Below are 24,303 nucleotides of genomic sequence, written 5' to 3' on the forward strand. Positions count from 1 at the left end.
TCCAGATCGGTGTCTGGGACAGTGTTGAAGTCTCCGCCTAGTATTAAGTAACCTTTTCTAAATTTGTTCAGGTCTGAGAAAAAGGTGTTAAAAAAAGAGGATTGCCCAGAGTTGGGGGCATAGACAGTGGCGATCGTGCATTCTAGATGTCCGAGCGTGCCCGTCAGAATGATGTACCGTCCATCCGAGTCTGTGTGGGTCGAATGGAGTGTGAATGGGATTTTGGAGTGGATCAAGACGGCCACCCCATTGTGTTTCGATTGACTTGAGGAGTAGAAGGCCGTTGGGTAGCGTTTTGTGGTTAGGGAAGGGTGCGAATGAGATTTGAAGTGGGTTTCTTGAATGAGCACAATTCCCGCTTTTAGGGTTTGAAGAGAGCGGAATAGGGATGAGCGTTTCTGGGGGGTATTGAGACCCTTGGTGTTCAAAGACGCCAGGAGCAGGGGCATTTTTTATTGCGTTGGGAGGGTGCGCAGAGGAGAAATGGGGGAGAAGGAGGGAGGCGTAGAAGGAGAGGAGGATGAGAAAGTGAAACAGCAGTGAGAAAGTAAGGGGAGATATAGGGAGAAAGAGGAAGAGAAAGAAAGAAGAGAAGAAGAAGAAAGAGAAAAAAAAAAAAAAAGGGGGGGGGGAAGAGGTAGTGTGAGCCTGTGTAGGAGTTCCTTACGACCAGCGAGAAGGAACGGGCACAGAGAGTGGGATCGAAGGATCCAAAGTGGAGGAGCGTCGGGTAGCGATCGTGCTCCCTCCACGGAGGGGAAGAGGTGGGGAGGGGCTAGATGCTTGAAAGTAACAGTGTGGGCCTGTGTGGGGTCGTGTGGTAAGTGCAGGGATTGAAGGAGCACGTCCCTCCAGTGGTGGTCTGTGTGATAGAGGCAATAGTAGTTGAGAGGCGTAGGAGCCTTTGTGTGGGTGATGTGTGGTTGAAAGACGACATGCAGTGTCAAACAACAATGTCAAACAACAAGTACAATAATAGCAATGCTACATCAATACCAACAAAACTGAAAAGTAGTTAGAATTTCGAACTGTACATCTTGGTTCCAATATGGGGATAGAAAGAGTATGGTAGTTATTAGTATGCTGTGTGAAGCATATATATGGGCGGGCCCATGGGGGTATCTTAAACCGCAGAGCTTCGAATAGCGAGGTTAGCAAGGTGGGCTGGAGAAAGGTAAGGGCAGACAATATATAGTCTGTTTATGGAACAATCAAGATGTGGAACTAAAACAGGTAAGGTAGTCTATAGGGGTATTATAACAGTATGATGAACGAAGCGTCCTTATAGATATAGGTGCTGAGGTAATCAGGGTGGGTGAAGGTCAGGGCTGTGGTCTGCAGGTGGGTCAGAGTCCTCCAGGTGTGAAAGGAAGTCGTTTCCGTCTCTCGGGTCTTTAATGACGACTGTTTTTCCGTTATACTCGACCAGGAGTTTGAAGGGGAAACCCCAACGGTAGCGGATACCGCGTGTGCGGAGAGCTGATGTCAGATCTCTGAGTTCTCTCCTTTTGAGTATGGTGGAGGGGGCCAAGTCCTGAAAAAATTGCAATTTGACATCCTCAAACATTATATGTGGCTTGCCCCGGGTCGGGAGGAGGACCATCTCTTTGTCCTTGAAGTTGAGGAAGCGCATGATGACGTCTCTCGGGGGCTCGCCATCTCGGGGTCTAGGGCGGAGGGCTCTGTGAGCTCTTTCCAGAGGCAGCTCCCGAGAAGCTGTACTTGGCAAAAGAGTGGAGAACAGCCTTTGGAGGTATGTTTCGAGGGCTGTCGGGGGAATGGACTCTGGAATGTTGCGGATCCTGAGGTTGTTTCTCCTTTCGCGATTTTCCAGGTCCTCGTTCTTGGATCGGAGCTCTGTTATATCTCGGATGAGATGGTCTATATCCCTGACCGTTTCTATGTGGTCTTTTTGTAGGACGTCTTGTCTGGCTTCCAGTTTGGAGGTTCTGGAGGATAAGGATGAGATGTCTGACCTGATAGAGGTAACTGCTCTGTCGAGCTTGGTTTCTAGAGATTCTTTGAAGTCCATTATGAGTGACTTCAGAGCCATGATATCCTCTTTGGTCGATGGAGCGGGCGAGGGTAGTGGGTCGTCTCCATTTGGAAAAGATAGGCTGGGAGAGGGGGGGCCAGAGGGTAGGGAGGGTTTGTCGCCCTTGTCGGTTTTGGTGAAATGTTGGGAAATGTCTGTACCCGCACGTCTTCTTGTGTTCGGGTTGGGTTTGGACATATTTGCACCTTGGTGAATGAGTGTGGAAAAAAAAAAAACACCACACAGAGCGTTAAGGTAGGAGGGTAGAGTAGGATTATTTAGTCGCCAGAGAGGGAACCACTGGAGGGCTGAGTTATGATGTGATCAGTGGAACATGAGGCTTGGTGGGCATCTTAGAGAGTTGAGGTATACTCAGGCGGTGCCGTTTGTGAGTATGCTGATCACCGCGGTGGGAGAGATCCGAGGGCTGCGGTTAGGACGCCACATTCGCGGCGGCGGGTGATCGTTGGTAGATCATAGGTAACGCTCCGATGTCGCGTTGTGCGGTTGCGTAGTGTAGATAAGTAGGTGCGGCAATGATGGAATTAGGTATAGTGCAGGAGAGCGCGGCGATTCCGGTCAAGTGGGGTGGTACGCCTAGTGTCCGGATGCCACCTAGGGGTGGGGGACTGGATGCAGGGGCGTAGTGGCAGCCCGGTGCAGTGGACAACGGTCAGCGAGTCACCGTCAGTCTCTTCTATAAGCCTCTGGATTGATGGTGGGGAAGGGAGATTTGTGATCGTCGCGGGTGACGCTCCGTGTCACTGGTGGTGAATGCGGGGGAGAGACAGTTCGGAGGTCACTAGGTCGCAGGCAGGTCAGGTTGGACCAGCGGGCCTCGACACCTAATCTTTGGGGTGGTGTAGGGAGGCCCTGTAGATTTCACGACTCTGCTGAAGTGGGAGCTGGGGAACTGGGCTTGAGGTGGCGCCAATCCCAATATGGCCGCCGGAGGTGTCACGTCCTGCGGGTCTTTGCTGTGTCCGCGGCCACCGGAGCACAGGGTCAGCACAGGGAGGGGGGCCTTGGGGTGTAGTGTCAGGCCCGGGGACCCCTGGAAATCGACCCAGCAACCGCAGCAGTGAGGGAGTATGCGGCGGCGCCAACCGCAAGATGGCCGCCGCCGCTCGCAGCAGCCCTCACCTCAGGTGGATTCGGCTCTCCACGGCTCCCGGGAGTGTCCGCAGGCAGCGCGGCGATGGCCCCCTCAGCGGAGGGTATCAGGAGAGCAGGTGATCTGCGGCAGGAGGTGGGACGATTCGGGCCCAACGGACGGGTCGCTTCGGCGGTCCGCCACAGAAATCGAGGCCCCGGCTCCGCCACCCGAGGTAGGCCGCAGTCTGCAGGGGACAAAGCAGGGCCCCCCCGACTCCGCAGCACTCGGCTCCTGGTGCTGGACGAGTCAGCAACTCTAGGTGTACAAGCAGGGGCTGTCCAGGCGTGTTTAGGTTGGGCCAGGGTGCAGTAATTAGATGGTTTAGCCTGGAGCTCCACTGGGACACAGCTTTCCCTGTTGCCTGTTAGGCCACGCCCCCCTGAGATCCTGTTTTTGATTCACGAAGATAGGGCGGAGCTCAGGACTCGCCCGCAGTTTTTGCCGAAAGTGGTATTGGCCTTTCACATTAATCAACCAATAGTGGTTCTGATGCTATCTGACACATCGGTTGCTCCACAGTCCTTAGACGTTGTGAGAGCTTTGAGGATTTACGTCAAGAGGACAGCTCGTCACAGGAAGTCTGACTCGCTTTTTGTCCTTTATGATGCTACCAAGATTGAATGTCCTGTTTCTAAGCAGTCCATTGCTCGTTGGCTCAGGTTGACTATTCAACAAGCCTATTGCTGCTGCCAAGTTCTATTCAGGCCCACTCCACAAGGTTGGTGGGTTCTTCCTGGGCGGCTGCCCGGGGCGTCTCGGCCTTACAGTTGTGCCGTGCAGCTGCTTGGTCTGGTTCGAACACGTTTGTAAAGTTCTATAGGTTCAACACCTTGGCCAGAGATGACCTTCAGTTTGGTCAGGCGGTTTTGCAAGGGTCTTAGCACTCTACCACCCATTCTGGTAGCTTTGGGACTTCCCCATGGTACTAATGTCATCCCAGAATCCCCTAGGGTGTTAGAGAACATAGGAATTTAATACCTACCGGTAATTCCTTTTCTCATAGCCGGTAGGGGATACTGGGCTCCCGCCTCAGTGCTTTGTGTTCCTGCTTACCTAGTTGTAAGTGTTCTTGGTTGGTTCTGCTGTTGCTGTCCCTGTTCCTGTTTGGTTAGCGTTGCTATCCTTTGTTATAGTTAGCGTTGCTATCCTCTGTTCTGGTTAGCGCTGCTAACCTTTATTGATGTTGTGTGTTGGTTCGTTGCCTCGCCGCTTTCGTAGTATATTTCCTTCTCTCATAGTATGTCTGTCTCCTCGGGCACAGTTTTCTAGACTGAGTCTGGTGGAGGGGCATAGAGGGGAGAAGCCAGCACATACCAATGATTTCTTAAAGTGCCAGGCTCCAATGGACCCGGTCTATACCCATGGTACTAATGTCATCCCAGTATCCCCTACGGACTACGAGAAAAGGAATTACCGGTAGGCCTTAAATTCCTATTTTTTACTCCTTAAACATTATGAAAAATAAATTAAATGTACAATTGCGCTTACACTGTTAAATGAGTACAGGGAATGTTGATCATGAACTTGAAATTAACCATAAGAGAATTCAATCCCTTGAATATTGAACTACAAGAGAGAAAAAGCAATAGTGCAAAACCACCAAAATAGTAGGAGATGTTCTTTAATGGTCAAAATTTTGCACTCACAAACGTAGATTTTTTGAAGGCATATCACAAAACACTGGTCCACAGTTGGAGACAAAAGTTGATTTCCATATTTCTTTCATAAAACAAAATTTGAAAAACTGAAAAATAAAGAAAATGCAATAGTGCAAACACCTGTAGACAAGGTAGCTAATTTATTCTGCACAAAAATGCACTCACAAACATAAAACATGAATAAGCTTATAACAAAGCACTGATTAGTGGAGTCACATATACTCATCAAAGAGGTCAGTCTCTCATAGGTCCCACAGAGTTCCGGATGCTCAAAGGTCCCATGGAAGGCTCCAATTTCAGTTAATATAAAAGATGGCCACAGCTGCTTAATGCATTTCGAACATTCCTAGGTTCTTCCTCAGAAGCGTTTGTGAGCGTTTGTGAGTGCAAAATTTTGACCATTAAAGAACATCTCCTACTATTTTGGTGGTTTTAAGCTATTGCTTTTTCTCTCTTGTAGTTCAATATTCAAGGGATTGAATTCTCTTATGGTTCATTTCAAGTTCATGATCAACATTCCCTGTATTCATTTAACAGTGTAAGCGCAATTGTACATTTAATTTATTTTTCATTCTGATTGTTCTGAAAAAATTGGTGATTTTTTTCTTTAAGTGTATGTGCTGCTAAATTACACTGTTATTATCTGCGCAGAAATCACAGCATTTATTCTATTTAATCTCCTTACACATTATGCCACACACCGTAATGCCTGTGACACATTATACCCCACATCGTAATGCCCCTTACACATTATGCCACACACCGAAATTCCCATTACACATTATGCCACACACTGTAATGCCTGTAATACATTATGCCACACACCATAATGCCTGTGACACATTATACCACACACCACAATGCCCCTGACACATTATGCCACACACCGCAATGCTCATGATACATTATGCCAAACACTGCAATGCCCGTGATACATTATGCCACACACCGCAATGCCCATGATACATTATGCCACACACCACAATGCTCCTGACACATTATGCCACACATGCAAACAAACACAGCGGTAGCTGCTCAATCACTCTGGAGATACCTATCAGGTGCTAGAAAAGGGGAGGGGTCACAGCAAACAGAGAGGGGAGGGTGCTTTTACCCCCCCCCCCCCCCCTAGTATTCCCCCAGCACACTGACTAATACATGGGGTGTAGTATGATATGCCGGCTGTCGGGGTCCCGGCGCACAGCATACCGGCGCCGGAATCCCGACCGCCGGCATACAGACAGCTGGGCGAGCGCAAATGAGCCCCTTGCGGGCACGGTGGCGCGTTACGCGTGCCACGCTATCAATTCTCCCTCCGGGGAGGTCGTGGACCCCAAGAGGGAGAAAATGTGTCGGTATGCCGGCTGTCAGGATTCCAGCACCGGTATACTGTGCGCCAGGCCCCCAACAGCTGGCAAACTGAAGACCACCCGTTACATGAATTTGCAAATACATGGTTAGCTGCTGAGTCGCATCAAGGCTTCTCTGATATCAGCAGTCCTACACTACCTAATAGCAGTGCCCACATGTGATTTGTCTACAGTAAGGCCTCATGATAGATAAAGTCTCATACAAAATTACATCCAGATTGAGGGCTAGCTTACCTCAGAGCCACCACTAAGATCTCCCATTAGCACTACAAGGGCCAGCATGCCTTCCAAATGCTGCACCCATTCAATGCCTTCTCTCACACATACATACATACATACATACATACATACATACATACATACAAACAAACAAACAAACAAACAAACAGTGGTAGCTGCTCAATCACTCTGGAGATACTTATCAGGTGCTAGAAAAGGGGAGGGGTCACAGCAAACAGAGAGTGGGGATGTTTGGCAAATGCTTATCAAGTATAATCTCTGGAATAATTCACCTTCCAAAGCTTGATACAATGGGGAATGCAGTCATAACTACAAAAACTACAGTTTTCTGAGTTTTTACCACATTCTACCATTAGTACACTACATGCTGCCCTTAGGATTAGAAGCTGTGCTTCAATTAAATGACTTTCCACACAACATACAGGTAATAAATAATAATAAGGATCTTCTATTTGGTTCATGTTACAGTACAAGCTAGGGCAACGAAGCTCTGGGCAAATAGCTGAAAATTGCCAGGTGCGGATATCATACATAAGTAAAACATTGATTCATTAAAAAGCTTCCTTCATGGCAAACATCTGAGCAACTGTGACTGAAACCCCAGACTTGTCAGGTAGTCTTGTGTTTTCCTGACCTCATTTGTCAAATAATTACAGTAACCAAGATTGAAATGTGTATTTGGCTTGACATTTTGTTCCTACAGCAATTTTCATTCTAGGGAGGAAAATAATAACTGGATTATAAATGAAATAGGTATAACGGAACCCAACACATCTATTATGGTTTTCAAACATTATTTACCTTAAATTAACAATGCTGAACAATAGTGACAAATAAAGCACATTTTAGCAATTTACTGGATATGGGGAAGCTATGAAAGTGCCCCTCTTCTTGTGTATATGCCCTTGCTTTGTATAACTTTACACCTTTCTCTGGGGTCTATTCATGAAGCAGTGATAAGAGTGGAGAAGTGAGCCAGTGGAGAAGGAAGTTGCCCATGGCAACCAATCAGCTGCTACGTATAATTTTGTAGAATGCACTTTATAAATGTTACCTCAACACTGATTGGTTGCCATGGGCAACTTCTCCACTGGCTCACTTCTCCACTCTTTTCACTGCTTCGTGAATAGACCCCAGAATGCAACAGTTTTCACTGTGAAATGTGTGGATTTAAGGACCAGGGAATTTGCATGTGCTAAATTTTGCATTCAAGACGAAGCTCTTATCTGTCTCCTGCACGTTTTGTATTGGAAGCAAGTGTCTAATTGGATGTAAATGGATGTGATTTGGCGGAGCTCAGATACAAGCGTGTTTTGGGCATATTGCCACACATCAGTTATCAGAGATGGTAACAGGTCTATACAGATTTTAAAGGTGGCAATAGTGGGCCACAAAAATGGGGATCTGCAGACCGGGCGCTAAGAGGTGAGTATTGCGCAGTGTAACCATAATTGTTTTTTTTTTTTAATGGGCTGGGGTCATAGAGAGGTTGGGATTGTAAGAAATTTTTGCCTGAAAAGTAAAAATATCATTTACAGTATTAAATACCCTGAATTTGGAAGTTTTATATGTTTGTTAGATTAAGACAGCTGTGTGGCTGATCATGTAGGTATTTATTACTACTAATACCAATATTGCATGATTTTATTTGTCATGTGGAGAACTGAGATCCACTGATTCAATTTCTATTGCCACTGGTAAGTTCTGCAGAATAGTTCCCATCAGTAACCTAGGACATATTCTCTGACAGATATGTCACTGCCCGGGATACCTATGATTTGCCGGCTGTCATGATGATCCCGATAGCAGGATCCCATCCGCCAGAATGCCGGCAGCGGGGCTAGCGCTAGAAAGCCCCTTGCGGGCTCACTGCGCTCGCCACAGGTTATATTCTCCCTCTATGGGTGTCGTGGACACCCACAGAGGAAGAATAGTCTGTGTTGCCGGTATTCCGGCGTGGAAATACACCGCCTGTCGGGATTTCGGCGTCAGTATTGTGATCGCCGGGATCCCCACTGGCGGTATTTTGACTGCTTCCCGACTGCACGCCTATTTATATGCTGACACTTAGTCTGAGGTGTGAGAAACATCTAAACTTTACTGTACTTCTGCAGAAAAGGCATAAATGTGCTAAATATATGCCAGAAAGCAGCCAGAAATATCTTCTTAATAAATACAGGTTGAGTATCCCATATCCAAATATTCCGAAATACGTAATATTCCGAAATACGGACTTTTTTGAGTGAGAGTGAGATAATGAAACCTTTGTTTTTTGATGGCTCAATGTACACAAACTTTGTTTAATACACAAAGTTATTAAAAATATTGTATTAAATAACTTTTAGGCTGTGTGTATAAGGTGTATATGAAACATAAATGAATTGTGTGAATGTACACACACTTTGTTTAATGCACAAAGTTATAAAAAATATTGGCTAAAACCACCTTCAGGCTGTATGTATAAGGTGTATATGAAACATAAATGCATTCTGTGCTTAGATTTAGGTCCCATCACCATGATATCTCATTATGGTATGCAATTATTCCAAAATACGGAAAAATCCCATATCCAAAATACCTCTGGTCCCAAGCATTTTGGATAAGGGATACTCAACCTGTATATACAATATAATAGTAGTAGTAGTAGTAGTAGTAGTAATAATAATAATAATAAAAATTATTTGCTTATTGTTTTTGATTAAAACAAAAGATAAAAGTGAAAAACTTCCATTTTGGACATATCTAGAAATTCATTAATCTTATGGAAAATGAGCCGGTAAACGGTACAGTCAAGAACAACGCAGTGGAGAAGTTGCCTATTGCAACCAATCAGATTCTGTCATTTCATAGACTGTTCTAGATAAATGATAGCTGATCCATTGCTATGAGCAACTTCACCACTTTATCTCTCCCAAAGGTTTAATACATATTCCTTCAAAATTGGTCAGGGAATTGCGAATCTACAAAGGTAGGATGTCATACTACAGCACTCTATGAACATTCAGCTGCACTTTTCTTAATTTTGAAAAGCACTCACGTAATAATATCTATACACAGAATAAGATCTACAACCGTAAATATTAAGCTGACCCTAACCAAAGGCACCTTTTCTCTTCCGGGCCTATTTATCAATTGCAGGAATGGCCTATCTCCAACGATAACTGGCTTTGTCCTCCTACCTATAAAACCAACATTGGTGGACAAATTCACCGGAGAAGCCTTTCGGTTGAATATTGCGGAAATACAAGGCAATTGCAAATTCTTTTTCTCATACGTCCTAGAGGATGCTGGGGTCCACTTCAGTACCATGGGGTATAGACGGTTCCGCAGGAGCCATGGGCACTTTAAGACTTTTCTAGAGTGTGAACTGGCTCCTCCCTCTATGCCCCTCCTCCAGACCTCAGTTTAGAAAATGTGCCCAGCTAGACTGGTCGCACTCTAGTGGAGCTCTACTGAGTTTCACTAAAAGACTTTATGTTAGGTTTTTTATTTTCAGGGAGACTACTGGCAACAGTCTCCTTGCTTCGTGTGACTTAGGGGGAAGAAGTAGGAACCAACTTCCTAAATAGTTTCATGGCTCTGCTTCTTGCTGACGGGACACCATTAGCTCCTTAAGGGTACTGAACACTAGCTGCGGCTATGCGCTCACTCCCACAGCACGCCGTCACCCCCCTAACAGACCCAGAAGTCAGAAGACGCGTGAGTATTATTACCGGAGATCTGCAAGAGGGACCTCCGGTCATCGTGACGGCTAAAGGTAACGCGCTGCGAGCGGGAACGTGGTGCGGACATGCTACCCATACACAGCGCACAGCAGGGTGCAGGGCGGGGCGCCCTGGGCAGCATGAAAACCTACTCTTACACTGGCAAAAGTAGCATATTATGCGTGGCACAATCCTACACCGCCGCCAGTATAAATATTTTAGTGAGAAATTCTGAGGAGAAACTCGCCATTACAGGGGGCAGGGCTTCCTCCTCAGTCAGCCAGCACACTGCTCAGCGCCATTTTCTCCACACAGGCTGCAGGGGAAGAAACGCTGGTCCTCCTCCACTTCTGAACCAAGTATCAGGGTGTAAATAAGGGGGGCACAGTGTATTTGGTGCTGTATTGTATAATTTGACATTATAAAAGAGCTACATTATAAAAGCGTGGACATTTTATATTACACAGGGATTTTATAGTGGCGCTGAGTTGTGAACTGGCAAATCCTTTCTGTGTCCTTCTGACAGATTTTACTGTGGGTCTGTCCCCTATAAGCCCCAGAGTGTCTGTGGTGTGGTTGTGCACGTGTGTGACATGTCTGAGGCAGGGAGCTCTTCCCCTGAGGAAGCCATTTTAGGGACACAGAGTTGTAATGTGGTGGCGCTGCCGGCACACCACGAGCCTGAATGGGTGAAAGAATTACGTGATAGTGTGAATCCTATCATTAAGAGATTGGATAAGTCTGAGTCTCATGCAGAATCCTGGAGAAAATCCGTGGAAGATGTGATTTTTAATAGTTCTGCTTATTCATCCACAGGGGACCCCTCCGGGTCACATAAAAGGTCATTTGCACAGGTAGTACATACTGATACCGACGCGGACTCTGATTCCTGTGTCGACACTAGTGATTCCAGGGGAATAGATCCAAAATTAGCAAAGAACATTCAGTACATGATTGTTGCTATAAAGGAGGTCTTGGAAGTTACAGAAGCCCCTCCTTTACCTCAGGAGAAGGCTTACTTTTATAAGAAAATAACATTAATGTAACTTTTCCACCATCTCATGAGCTGAACACTCTATTTGAGGGAGTCTGGGTTAAACAACGTGTTTGTTGCAAAGAGGCAACAAAGAGAATAGATTGCTTTTTGGAGCACTCTTTTATAACAAAATTTAATATGTAAATCGATATGATATGATTATAATAGTTTAAAACGTAACCTTTAATTAATCCTCCTAAAATAAAAGGGGTATTTTGAGTGGCATAAACTTATATGTATATGTCACTCTGTAAATGCATAAATTCAATTGCATCCCCTGTAGAAGTCTGGGTTAACCCTGAAAAGAAATTTCAGATTCCCAAAAGAATTCAGGTAGCTTATCCTTTCCCGGCAGAGGACAGGAAAAGGTGGGAGTCACCCGCCGTTTTAGACAGTGCCCTGTCACGATTTACAAAAAAGGTAATTCTCCCTGCGCCTGGGACGGCTTCCCTAAAGGAACCGGCAGACCGCAAGTTAGAGACTACGTTAAAATCTATTTATGTGGCCAATGGGACACTATTCAGACCTACCATTGCCTGTGCGTGGGTGAGTAGTGCTATTGAAAAATGGTCAGAAAACTTGTCATCAGAGATTGACACAATAGATAGAGACGAGATTCTCCTAACGTTGGGTCATATCAAAGACGCTGCTGCGTATATGCTGGAAGCCATGAAAGATATTGGGCTCTTGGGATCAAAAGCCGCTACCATGGCTATTTCAGCAAGGAGGGCGTTGTGGATTCGCCAATGGAATGCTGACGCAGATTCCAAAAGAAATATGGAGGCTCTCCCATACAAAGGTGAGGCCTTGTTTGGAGATGGGCTGGATGCTTTAGTTGCTGCGGCTACCGCAGGTAAGTCGACATTCTTGCCTTATGCTCCTGCGCCGGCGAAAAAGACACATCACTCTCAGATGCAGTCCTTTCGGCCCAATAAATACAAAAAGGGTAAAGGTTCCCCTTTCTTTGCGGGTAGAGGAAGGGGAAAAGGAAAAAAGTCTGCAGCGTCTCCAGGATCACAGGAGCAGAAATCAACCCCTGCTTCTGCCAAATCTTCAGCATGACGCTGGGGCTCCCTTGCCAGTCAGTTCTGGGTTCAATCTGGCCTGGACCCGTGGATCTTACAAATTGTATCTCACAGGTACAAACTGGAGTTTCAAGACGTTCCCCCATGCCGATTTTTCAAATCGGCCTTACCAGCTTCTCTTCCAGACAGGAAAGTAGTAGCAGCAGCAATACAAAAATTATGTCAGGATCAAGTCATTGTCCTGGTTCCCTTGTCACAACAAGGAGAAGGGTTTTATTCAAGCCTCTTTGTAGTTCCGAAGCCGGACGGCTCGGCCAGACCAATCCTAAACCTGAAATCTCTGAATATCTACCTGCAAAGGTTCAAGTTCAAGATGGAATCTCTGAGGGCAGTGATTTCCAGTCTGGAGGAAGGGGAGTTCATGGTGTCAGTGGACATAAAGGATGCCTACTTACATGTTTCCATCTATCCTCCTCATCAAGCTTATCTGTGATTCTCGATACAGGAGTGTCATTACCAATTTCAGACGTTGCCATTTGGCCTCTCCGCGGCACCAAGGGTGTTCACCAAGGTGATGGCGGAGATGATGGCCCTCCTTCGACAGAAAGGAGTCAATGTAATTCCTTACCTGGATGATCTCCTGATAAAAGCGAGGTTCAGGGAAAAGTTGGTGCAGAACATTGCACTCTCCCTGACACTACTTCAACAACACGGTTGGATCATAATTTTTCCAAAGTCACAGTTGGAACCGACGACAAGATTATCCTTTCTCGGGATGATACTGGACACAGAAGTACAGAGGGTATTTCTTCCAGTGGAAAAGGCTCTGGAAATCCAGAGAATGGTCAAACAAATTCTGAAACCAACAAGAGTGTCGATTCATCAATGCATTCGGTTGTTGGGAAAGATGGTAGCGGCCTACGAGGCCATACAGTTTGGCCGGTTCCATGCCAGAGTATTCCAGTGGGACCTGTTGGACAAGTGGTCTGGATCCCACCTAAACATGCACCGGAAGATAATCCTGTCATCCAAAACCAGAATTTCACTCCTGTGGTGGCTACACAGTTCTCACCGACTAGAGGGACGCAGGTTCGGGATTCAGGCCTGGATCCTAGTAACCACAGATGCAAGTCTCCGAGGCTGGGGTGCAGTCACGCAGGGAGAAAGCTTCCAAGGAAGATGGTCAAGTCAGGAAACCTGTCTTCACATAAACGTTCTGGAGTTGAGAGCTATTTACAGCGGCCTTCTACAAGCGGGGCATCTTCTTCAAGATCAACCCGTTCAGATCCAGTCGGACAATGTAACAGCAGTTGCGTACATAAACCGTCAGTGCGGAACGAAAAGCAGAGCGGCGATGGCAGAGGTGACAAAGATCCTCCTCTGGGCAGAAAGACATGCAAGAGCTCTGTCGGCAATTTTCATTCTCGGAATGGACAACTGGGAAGCAGACTTCCTCAGCAGACACGATCTCCATCCAGGAGAATGGGGCCTCCACCAAGAAGTCTTCACAGAGGTGACAGGTCTTTGGGGAGTTCCTCAAGTAGACATGATGGCATCTCGTCTCAACAAGAAGCTTTAGAGATATTGTTCCAGGTCGAGAGACCCTCAAGCAATAGCAGTGGATGCACTGGTGACCCAGTGGGTGTTTCAGTCGGTGTATGTCTTTCCTCCACTTCCACTAATACCAAAAGTGCTCAAGATCGTGAGAAGAACAAGGGTTCGAGCGATCCTCATTGTCCCGGACTGGCCAAGGAGAGCTTGGTATCCAGATCTTCAGGAGTTGCTAATAGAAGATCCTCGGCCTCTTCCACTTCGCGAGGACCTGCTGCAGCAGGGGCCGTGCGTGTATCAAGACTTACCACGGCTTCGTTTGACGGCATGGCTGTTGAGCACCGGATCCTAGCTTGAAAGGGTATTCCAAAAGAAATCATTCCCACTCTGATTCAGGCAAGGAAAGGAGTAACGTCTAAACATTACCACCGTATTTGGAGAAAATATGTGTCTTGGTGTGAATCCAAGAAGGCTCCTACAGAAGAGTTTCAGTTAGGACGTTTTCTCCATTTTCTGCAGGCAGGTGTGGATGCGGGCCTAAGATTGGGTTCAATCAAGGTCCAGATTTCGGCCTTGTCCGTTTTCTTTCAGAAACAATTGGCCTCACATCCAGAAGTTCAGACGTTCGTGAAAGGGGTTCTGCACATCCAACCTCCATTTGTGCCTCCGGTGGCACCGTGGAATCTTAACGTGGTGTTGCAGTTCCTTCAATCGGATTGGTTTGAACCTCTACAGGAGATAGAGTTGAAGTTTCTCACTTGGAAAGTGGTCATGCTGTTGGCCTTGGCATCCGCAAGGAGGGTGTCTGAGTTAGGGGCCTTGTCTCACAAGAGTCCTTACTTGATCTTCCATGAAGATAGGGCTGAGTTAAGAACTCATCAGCAATTTCTTCCGAAGGTGGTTTCTTCTTTCCATATAAACCAAACTATTGTGGTGCCAGTGGCTACTGACACCTTTGCTGCGTCAAAGTCTCTGGATGTGGTCAGAGCTTTGAAAATTGATATCGCAAGAACAGCTCGGATACAGAAAACAGAGGCTCTGTTTGTCCTGTATGCTCCCAACAAGATTGGGTGTCCTGCTGCTAAGCAGACCATTGCGCGCTGGATCAGAGGTACGATTCAGCATGCTCATTCCACGGCAGGATTGCTGATACCGAATTCAGTGAATGCCCATTCTACTAGGAAGGTGGGCTCATCCTGGGTGGCTGCTCGGGGGGTCTCGGCGCTACAACTTTGCCAAGCAGCTACTTGGTCAGGGGCAAACACGTTTGCTAAGTTTTACAAGTTTGACACCTTTGCCGATGAGGACCTCAAGTTTGGTCAATCGGTGCTGCAGGGTCATCCGCACTCTCCTGCCCGTTCTGGAGCTTTGGTATAACCCCATGGTACTGAAGTGGACCCCAGCATCCTCGAGGACGTATGAGAAAACATGATTTTAATACCTACCGGTAAATCCTTTTCTCCTAGTCCGTAGAGGATGCTGGGCACCCAACCCAGTGCGTACTTTTACCTGCAGTTGTTATTTTGTTAAAAATGTTTTCAGCACGGTTGCTGTACTGTTCATGCCTGCTGGCATGTGTTATGTTGAATGCCATGTTGTGCGGCATAGTTGAAGTGTGAGCTGGTATGAATCTCATCGTTAACTTAAAAGTAAATCCTTTCCTCGAAATGTCCGTCTCCCTGGGCACAGTTCCTATACTGAGGTCTGGAGGAGGGGCATAGAGGGAGGAGCCAGTTCACACTCTAGAAAAGTCTTAAAGTGCCCATGGCTCCTGCGGAACCGTCTATACCCCATGGTACTGAAGTGGACCCCAGCATCCTTTACGGACTAGGAGAAAAGGATTTACCGGTAGGTATTAAAATCCTGTTATTCTTTACTGGAATTTATGAAAAGTTTAATACACTAATATAAAATAGAGGTCGTTTGGGAAATGGTCGATACAAAAATGAATGACACGTTTGTTATTTTACCTAAAATCTAACCCTCCCCCTGGTGTGTAACCCTAACTGCCTCTCGCTTTCCCCGGTGAATAACCGTAACACCCCCCCAGTGATTAACCCTCACCGTTTCCTCCTGTAGCCTAATCCTAACGGCTCCCCTTGGTGCCGCCCAACCCCTCCGGCACAGACTTGCTGGCCTGGCAGCGTTAATTCCACAGCCATCCTAAGTAACTCGAGGGTACTCAGATGACCTCCTGCGGCATTACCATATGGTCGTACAGCACCTGCACAGGGCCGGTTCTCAGCCTTTTTGCGCCCCGGGTGGGTAGTATGGGCGTGGCTTCATACAGGGGGCGTGGTCAGTTATGCCCCCTGTACAGTAGTAGCGCCGCTGAAACGCTGTGCAGTGCGCGATGACGTCATCGCGCACCGCACAGCAAAGGTCCTCTCAACGAAGGGAAACTAGACGCTACGCGTCTAGTTCCCTGACGCCCTTCGCAGCGGGACGCAGCAACAGCGGGACACAGCGGGGGGAACAGCACTGCAGTAGCGGATCTTGCCATGGTGCTGCAACCTCTGGATGGCGCCGGCGCCCTCCGGAAGGCGGCACCCCGGGCAAAAGTCCTGCTTGCCCGTGGCAAGATCCGCTACTGCACCTGTGTCCAAAGACCCAACTGCTGTGCGTACCGTGTCCAACTTTGGGGGAGATGTACTAAGCAGTGATAAAAATGGAGACGTGAGCGCCAGTGGAGAAGTTGCCCATGGCAACCAATCAGCTTCTCTGTATACTTTTATAGTATGCAAATTATAAATGTTACGTCAATGCTTATTAGTTGCCATGGGCAACTTCTCCACTGGCACACTTCTCCACTTTTATCACTGCAACACACTTCTCCACTTCTCCACTTTTATCACTGCTTAGTACATCTCCCTTAGTGTCGGGCCCATAGTATAAGTGACTATTCATGACATGGTTCTAAGGTTATTGCTGCACTTGGCTGGTTGGAATGCCCCGAGCCTTAAGGGTATAACAAATTTAGAGATGTGCAGCGGGCACTTTTCGTGTTTTGGTTCTGGTTCCATGCTCATGTTTTTGATCTGGATCACTGGAATTATACGGCAGTACCACTGGTTTTATATGGCAGTACCACTGGACTGGATTTTTTACGGCAGTATCACTGGACTTATACGCCAGTACCACTGGAATTATACGGCAATATCATTGGAATTATACGGCAGTGTCACTGGAATTATATGGCAGTACCACTGGACATATACGGCAGTATCACTGGACTGGATTTATACGCCAGTACCACTGGATTTATATGGCAGTACCACTGGACATATATGGCAGTATCACTGGACATATACAGCAGTATCGCTGGATTTATATGGCAGTACCGCTGGACATATATGGCAGTATCACTGGAAATATACGGCAGTATCACTGAACTGGATTTATATGCCAGTACCACTGGACATATATACGGCAGTACCACTGGACATATACAGCAGTACCACTGGAATTATATGGCAGTACCACTGGACATATATGGCAGTATCACTGGACTGGATTTATATACCAGTACCACTGGATTTATATGTCAGTACCACTGGAATTATACGGCAGTATCACTGGAATTATACGGCAGTATCACTGGACATATACGGCAGTATCACTGGACTGGATTTATACGTCAGTACCACTGGACATATATGGCAGTATCACTGGATTTATACGCCAGTACCGCTGGAATTATACACCAGTACCACTGGAATTATACAGCAGTATCACTGGATCTATACGGCAGTATCACTGGACCTATACGGCAGTATCACTGGACTGGATTTATACGCCAGTACTACTGGAATTATACGGCAGTTTCACTGGAATTATACAGCAGCATCACTGGAATTATACGGCAGTAACACTGGTTTTATACGCAGTACCACTGGACTGGATTTTTTACGGCAGTATCACTGGACTTATACTCAGTTCCACTGGAATTATACGGCAGTATCACTGGACTTATATGACAGTGTCACTGGAATTATACGGCAGTACCACTGGATTTATATGGCAGTACCACTGGACTGGATTTATACAGCAGTATCACTGGATTTATACGCCAGTACCACTGGAATTATATGGCAGTATCACTGGAATTATACGGCAGTACAACTGGACATATATGGCAGTATCACTGGACTGGATTTATACGGCAGTACCACTGGATTTATACGGCAGTACCACTGGACATATACGACAGTATCACTGGATTTATATGGCAGTACAACTGGACATATACGGCAGTATCACTGGACTGGATTTATACGCTAGTACCACTGGATTTATACGGCAGTACCGCTGGACATATACAGCAGTATCACTGGACATATACAACAGTATCGCTGGATTTATACGACAGTACCGCTGGACATATACGGCAGTATCACTGGACTGGATTTATATGCCAGTACCACTGGACATATACGGCATTACCACTGGACATATACGTCAGTATCACTGGAATTATATGGCAGTACTACTGGACATATACGGCAGTTCACTGGACTGTATTTATACGCCAGTACCACTGGATTTATATGCCAGTACCACTGGAATTATACGGCAGTATCACTGGAATTATACGGTAGTACCACTGGACATATACGGCAATATCACTGGACTGGATTTATACGACAGAACCACTGGACATATACGGCAGTATCACTGGACTGGATTTATACGCCAGTACCACTGGATTTATACGCCAGTACCACTGGACATATATACTACAGTATCACTGGACATATACAGCAGTATCGCTGGATTTATACGGCAGTACCGCTGGACATATACGGAAGTATCACTGGACATATACGGCAGTATCACTGGACAGGATTTATATGCCAGTACCATTGGACATATACGGCATTACCACTGGACATATATACGGCAGTATCACTGGAATTATATGCCAACACCACTGGAATTATACGGCAGTATCACTGGACATATACGGCAGTATCACTGGACTGGATTTATACGCCAGTACCGCTGGAATTATACGCCAGTACCACTGGAATTATACGGCAGTATCACTGGAATTATACGACAGTACCACTGGAATTATGCGGCAGTATCACTGGACCTATACGGCAGTATCACTGGACTGGATGTATACGCCAGTACCACTGGACATATACGGCAGTATCACTGGACATATACGGCAGTACCACTGAACATATACAGCAGCACAGGGATACTACCACTGGACTGATGCAGGATAACACAGCACCACTGCAATGGACTGGACTTATACAGCAGCACTGGACATATGGCAGCAGAGGACACCACCACTGTGACTGGAAGATGCAGCACAAGACACCACCACTGGACTGATGCAGCGCAACACAGCACCACTGGACTGGACTTATACAGCAGCACTGGACATATGGCAGCAGAGGACACCACTACTGTAACTGGACTGATGCAGCACAAGACACCACCACTGGACTGATGCAGGACAACACAGCACCACTGCAATGGACTGGACTTATAGAGCAGCACTGGACATATGGCAGCAGAGGACACCACCACTGTGACTGGAAGATGCAGCACAAGACACCACCACTGGACTGATGCAGCACAACACAGCACCACTGGACTGGACTTATACAGCAGCACTGGACATATGGCAGCAGAGGACACCACTACTGTAACTGGACTGATGCAGCACAAGACACCACCACTGGACTGATGCAGGACAACACAGCACCACTGCAATGGACTGGACTTATACAGCAGCACTAGACATATGGCAGCAGATGACACAACCACTGTGACTGGACTGATGCAGCACAAGACACTACCACTAAACTGATGCAGGACACTGAGGACGGAGACACATCCTCTCTCTACACTCTCCAATGCCGGAGTGAAAATGGCTGCGACGCACGGCTCCTTATATGGATTCCAAACCCCGCGAGAATCCGACAGTGGGATGATGATGTTTTGCCTCGTTCTGGTTTCCGAGTCAGGCGGGAAAACCCGAGCCTGACTCGGATCCGGGCTTGGGTAGTGAAGTTCAGGGGGGTTCGGTTCTCAGGGAACCGAACCCACTCATTTCTAATAACAATGTGTATTTAAATAAAGTTGTTGCCATATTCTCTTCACTGCTTAATCTTGTGTCAGTTATTATGAATTAACACTATTATATGGTCATGAAACTGAACTACCTGAGAATACAGAAAATGCACCAATAAATCATTGTTTTGAACAGATTTATTCATATAAAAACATTATTTCTCTATATTGTCTCTAAGGTGTTTCTCCTCCTTATGAAGCCGTGTAATGTTTGTGCATTTATATTAGACTTTAAATAGAAGCACAGAGAGCATTACTGCACATATATCACAAATCTAAAATGAGGCCAAAAATCAAATTATACCACTGAATACTGTGATTAAACACAAATAGGATCTTAAAGAATGATTGATCGGCTCCTGTTGGAACGAGCCTTGCCGGAGCGCCTGAGATGTGATAAAATGATAAGCCAATAAAATAACATTATTACGCCCTTAATAAGGAAACAATACATGAACAACAAGACGTAATGTGTGGAATAAATATAATAAATAATTATATATAATATAATGGAAATGTTAACGGTGCTTTTATTGAGTTTTATTTCTGCTACACTGTTCATCTTTCAAACACGATTCCCATTTTAGAAATAAAAGAACAAATTTTAACACCAAAAAAGAAGACTTGTTTACATTTTATTTATTTATTATATGGCCAGGGCTGTCTTTTCGTATGGGCTCAATGGGCTCTTGCCCAAGGGCCCCAAGAGAAAAAGGGCATTAGGCTGATAGCTGAGGGTCCCCTCTTTCCAGGGGTACCAGATTTTTGAAAATCAGCCCTGGGGAACCGGAGATATCTGACTTGAAAGCAGTGGTCCCCATCCAAGCCTGTTAATTGCTCTTCCCAGCCAGATATTTCAGGTTCTGTCTAACTTTGAGTATTTCTAAGGATATAAGCCAAAAGCTGTGACTCTCCTCTTTTAGTGGACACTGGCAGCTTGTCTCTACTATGCCCAGAACCAGAGATATCAGCCTTCAAGCAGCTGGTCCCTGCTCCAGCTCCACATGCCTAATATGGAGTTTTATATTTTCATTAGTGAATTGCTCTGGCTCCTGAACTCTGATCCCCAAGTCTCCAGAACCTTCTGAAAGGTGGGACTCTCTAGTATTTTATCCCATTCAAAGCTAAGAAATATATTTTCAGGAACTTGAGATATCTGCACTAGTCAAGTAAGCTGCCCAGCCACCGTAAAATGATAAATATTAAGCCCACTTCACTAGCCACCCCTCCCCTACGTATTAAACACCCCCTACCACCCTGGAGGTCATGTACCAGGGCTTCTTCATTCATCCCAATTACCCCTTCTACAGTTTAGCCCCATCTGTGCAGTAAAGGAGTAATTAGCAGAAATCACTGCTTCAGGTCCTACATGCTGAGAAGAAGATAGAGCACCCCCTACTGCCCGCGGGACATCAAAGCTGCTGCTGATAGCTCCTCCCACCCCTACCACTGGAGCATGGGTAGGGGGCCCAATGCATTGCTGTGCCCAGGGGCCTACACTGCTGTTAAGACGGCTCTGTATATGGCTATTGCTTGTTACTGCATATAGGGGGTAATTCAGACCTGATCGCTAGGGTGCGTTTTTTGCATCCCTGCGATCAGGTAGTCGCTGCCTACAGGGGGAGGGTACGGTGTGTGCAGGTGTGCGATCGCATGTGCTGGAGAGCTGCACAAAAAGCAGTTTGTGCAGTCTCTGCACAGCCCAGGACTTACTCTGCCGCTGCGATGATAGGGCCGGAGCTGGCGTCAGAAATCCTCCTACAAAACGCCAGGTCCCTCCTGTGTTTTTCCGGAAACTACCTAGAAGCGGTCAGCTGCCAGCCACAAACGCCCTCTTCCTGTCAATCCCCATTGCTGCGGTCCGTCGCGCCTGCACATTGCGGTGCATACGCATGCACAGTGCAGACCTGATCGCAGCCTGTGAGAAAACGCACAGTAGCGATCAGGTTTGTATAATCTGTTTTTATTTAGGAAAATATAAAGATTACATCTCATTAGACAAAAAAGTTTAAAGACACATAATTAAAGTCAATTGCAGTCTAGCCATAAGGAGCGTGATAGCTTAACACTCTAGACACTGGGAGTCGGTGCAAATGCAGACATTGATAGGGTGTTCTATGGATTCATCGCATTATCTACTCGCTATTTGTCTAAACAGAGAATGTGGGGGGGTCATTCCGAGTTGTTCGCTCGCAAGCTGCTTTTAGCAGATTTACTCACGCTAAGCCGCCGCCTACTGGGAGTGAATCTTAGCTTCTTAAAATTGCGAACGACGTATTCGCAATATTGCGATTACACCTCTCTTAGCAGTTTCTGAGTAGCTCCAGACTTACTCGGCATCTGCGATCAGTTCAGTGCTTGTCGTTCCTGGTGTGACGTCACAAACACACCCAGCGTTCGCCCAGTCACTTCTCCGTTTCTCCAGCCACTCCCGCGTTTTTCCCAGAAACTGTAGCGTTTTTCCGCACACACCCATAAAACGGCCAGTTTCCGCCCAGTAACACCCACTTCCTGTCAATCACACTACGATCACCAGAACGATGAAAAAGCCGTGAGTAAAATTCCTAACTGCATAGCAAATTTACTTGGCGCAGTCGCACTGCGGACATTGCGCATGCGCACTAAGCGGAAAATCGCTGCAATGCGAAAAAAATTACAGAGCGAACAACTCGGAATGACCCCCGTGATCATAATAACATAAGTAACACAGTAGGGAAACTATAGAAAAAAGAAAGATGTGATATGGAGAAAAGGATAGGAGAAAAACATAGTGTGACCAAGCCAGGGGGGCCTTCGGACTGAGAGGGAGGGTAATGCAGTCTCTTTAATCGATCAACTGTGAAACTCAAATCATTTAGTGGCACAAATGTAGTCTTTGTATTCTTTGGAGGACATATATTCCATCCAAGGTAACCAAGTGGCCATGAATTCTGGGAGTTTATCTCTGGAGACCAGGAGGGTGTTCTCCATCTTCATGTAGTAGTTGATTCTAGTGAACCATATTTTCCTTGTGGGTGGAGATGGAGACCTCCATAGAGTGGGAATAACTGCCCGTGCTGCATTAGACAAGTGGCGGAGTAATGATGTTTTATGCTGAGCCAGTGATATAGAAGAGTGGGAGAGCAGCCAAAAGGCTGGGTCAGAAGGGACGGGGGTATGAAGTATGTCTTGGGAAATAGAGATGACATCAACCCAGTATGACCGGAGTAGGGGGCAATTCCACCAGATGTGCAGTAGGGAACCAGTGGCGCTAAGACATCTCCAACATCTATCAGTCACTCCGGGGTACATGAAGTGGAGGAGGGAGGGGTGTCTGTGTACCATATCATTAAGAGTTTATATTGGGTTTCCCTGACTTGTATACAGACTGAACTATTGTGGGATTTGAGAAATATCATCCGCCAATCTTTGTCTGATAGTTGAATCCCAAGGTCTCTCTCCCAAGCTAACTGGTAAGGTAGGGGCAGCGATCAGGTTTGAATCGGCCCCATAGTGCTAACATATTGGGCCTAATTCAGACCTGTTCGTAGCAGCAAATTTGTTAGCAGTTGGGCAAAACCATGTGCACTGCAGAGGGCAGATATAACATGTGCAGAGAGAGTTAGATTTGGGTGGGTTGTGTTAAAACTGAAATCTAAATTGCAGTGTAAAAATAAAGCAGCCAGTATTTACCCTGCACAGAAACAATATAACCCACCCAAATCTAACTTTCTCTGCACATGTTACATCTGCCACACCTGCCGTGCACATGGAGGGTCATTCCGAGTTGATCGCTCGCTGCCGATTTTCGCAGCGCAGAGATCAGGTAAAAAAATGGCATTTCTGCGCAAGCGTATGCCCCGCAATGCGCACGCGCGATGTACGGGTACAAAGCTCTTTGTGGTTGTGCTCAGGTTCTAGCAAAGTTTTCCTTCGCACTGGCGGCCACAAGAAGATTGACAGGAAGGGGGCGTTACTGGGTGTCAACTGACCGTTTTCAGGTAGTGTTTGTAAAAACGCAGGCGTGGCTGGGCGTTCGCTGGGCGGGTGTATGACGTCAAATCCGGACACGAATAGGCTGAAGTGATTGCAAGCGCTGAGTAGGTTCAAAGCTACTCTGAAACTGCACAAACTGTTTTTGTAGAGCTCGGGTGCACATGCGTTCGCACTTCGGCTAAGCTAAAATACACTCCCCAGTGGGCGGCGGCATAGCGTTTGCATGGCTGCTAAAACTAGCTAGCGAGCTATCAACTCGGAATGACCCCCATGGTTTTGCTCATCTGCTAACAAATTTGCTGCTACGATCAGGTCTGAATTAGGCCCATTCTCTGTACTGTGTAGAGTACCAGGTGGCTCACCACGGCCTCTCTTGGCAGATTCACCAGTTTATTGGAGCAATGACAATTTATTTTCCTGAAACTACTCACACACCACATTCCAAGTGTTCAAGTGTAACAGG

The sequence above is a fragment of the Pseudophryne corroboree genome, chromosome 4 (assembly GCF_028390025.1).
Source record: "Pseudophryne corroboree isolate aPseCor3 chromosome 4, aPseCor3.hap2, whole genome shotgun sequence".
Lineage (NCBI taxonomy): Eukaryota > Metazoa > Chordata > Amphibia > Anura > Myobatrachidae > Pseudophryne > Pseudophryne corroboree.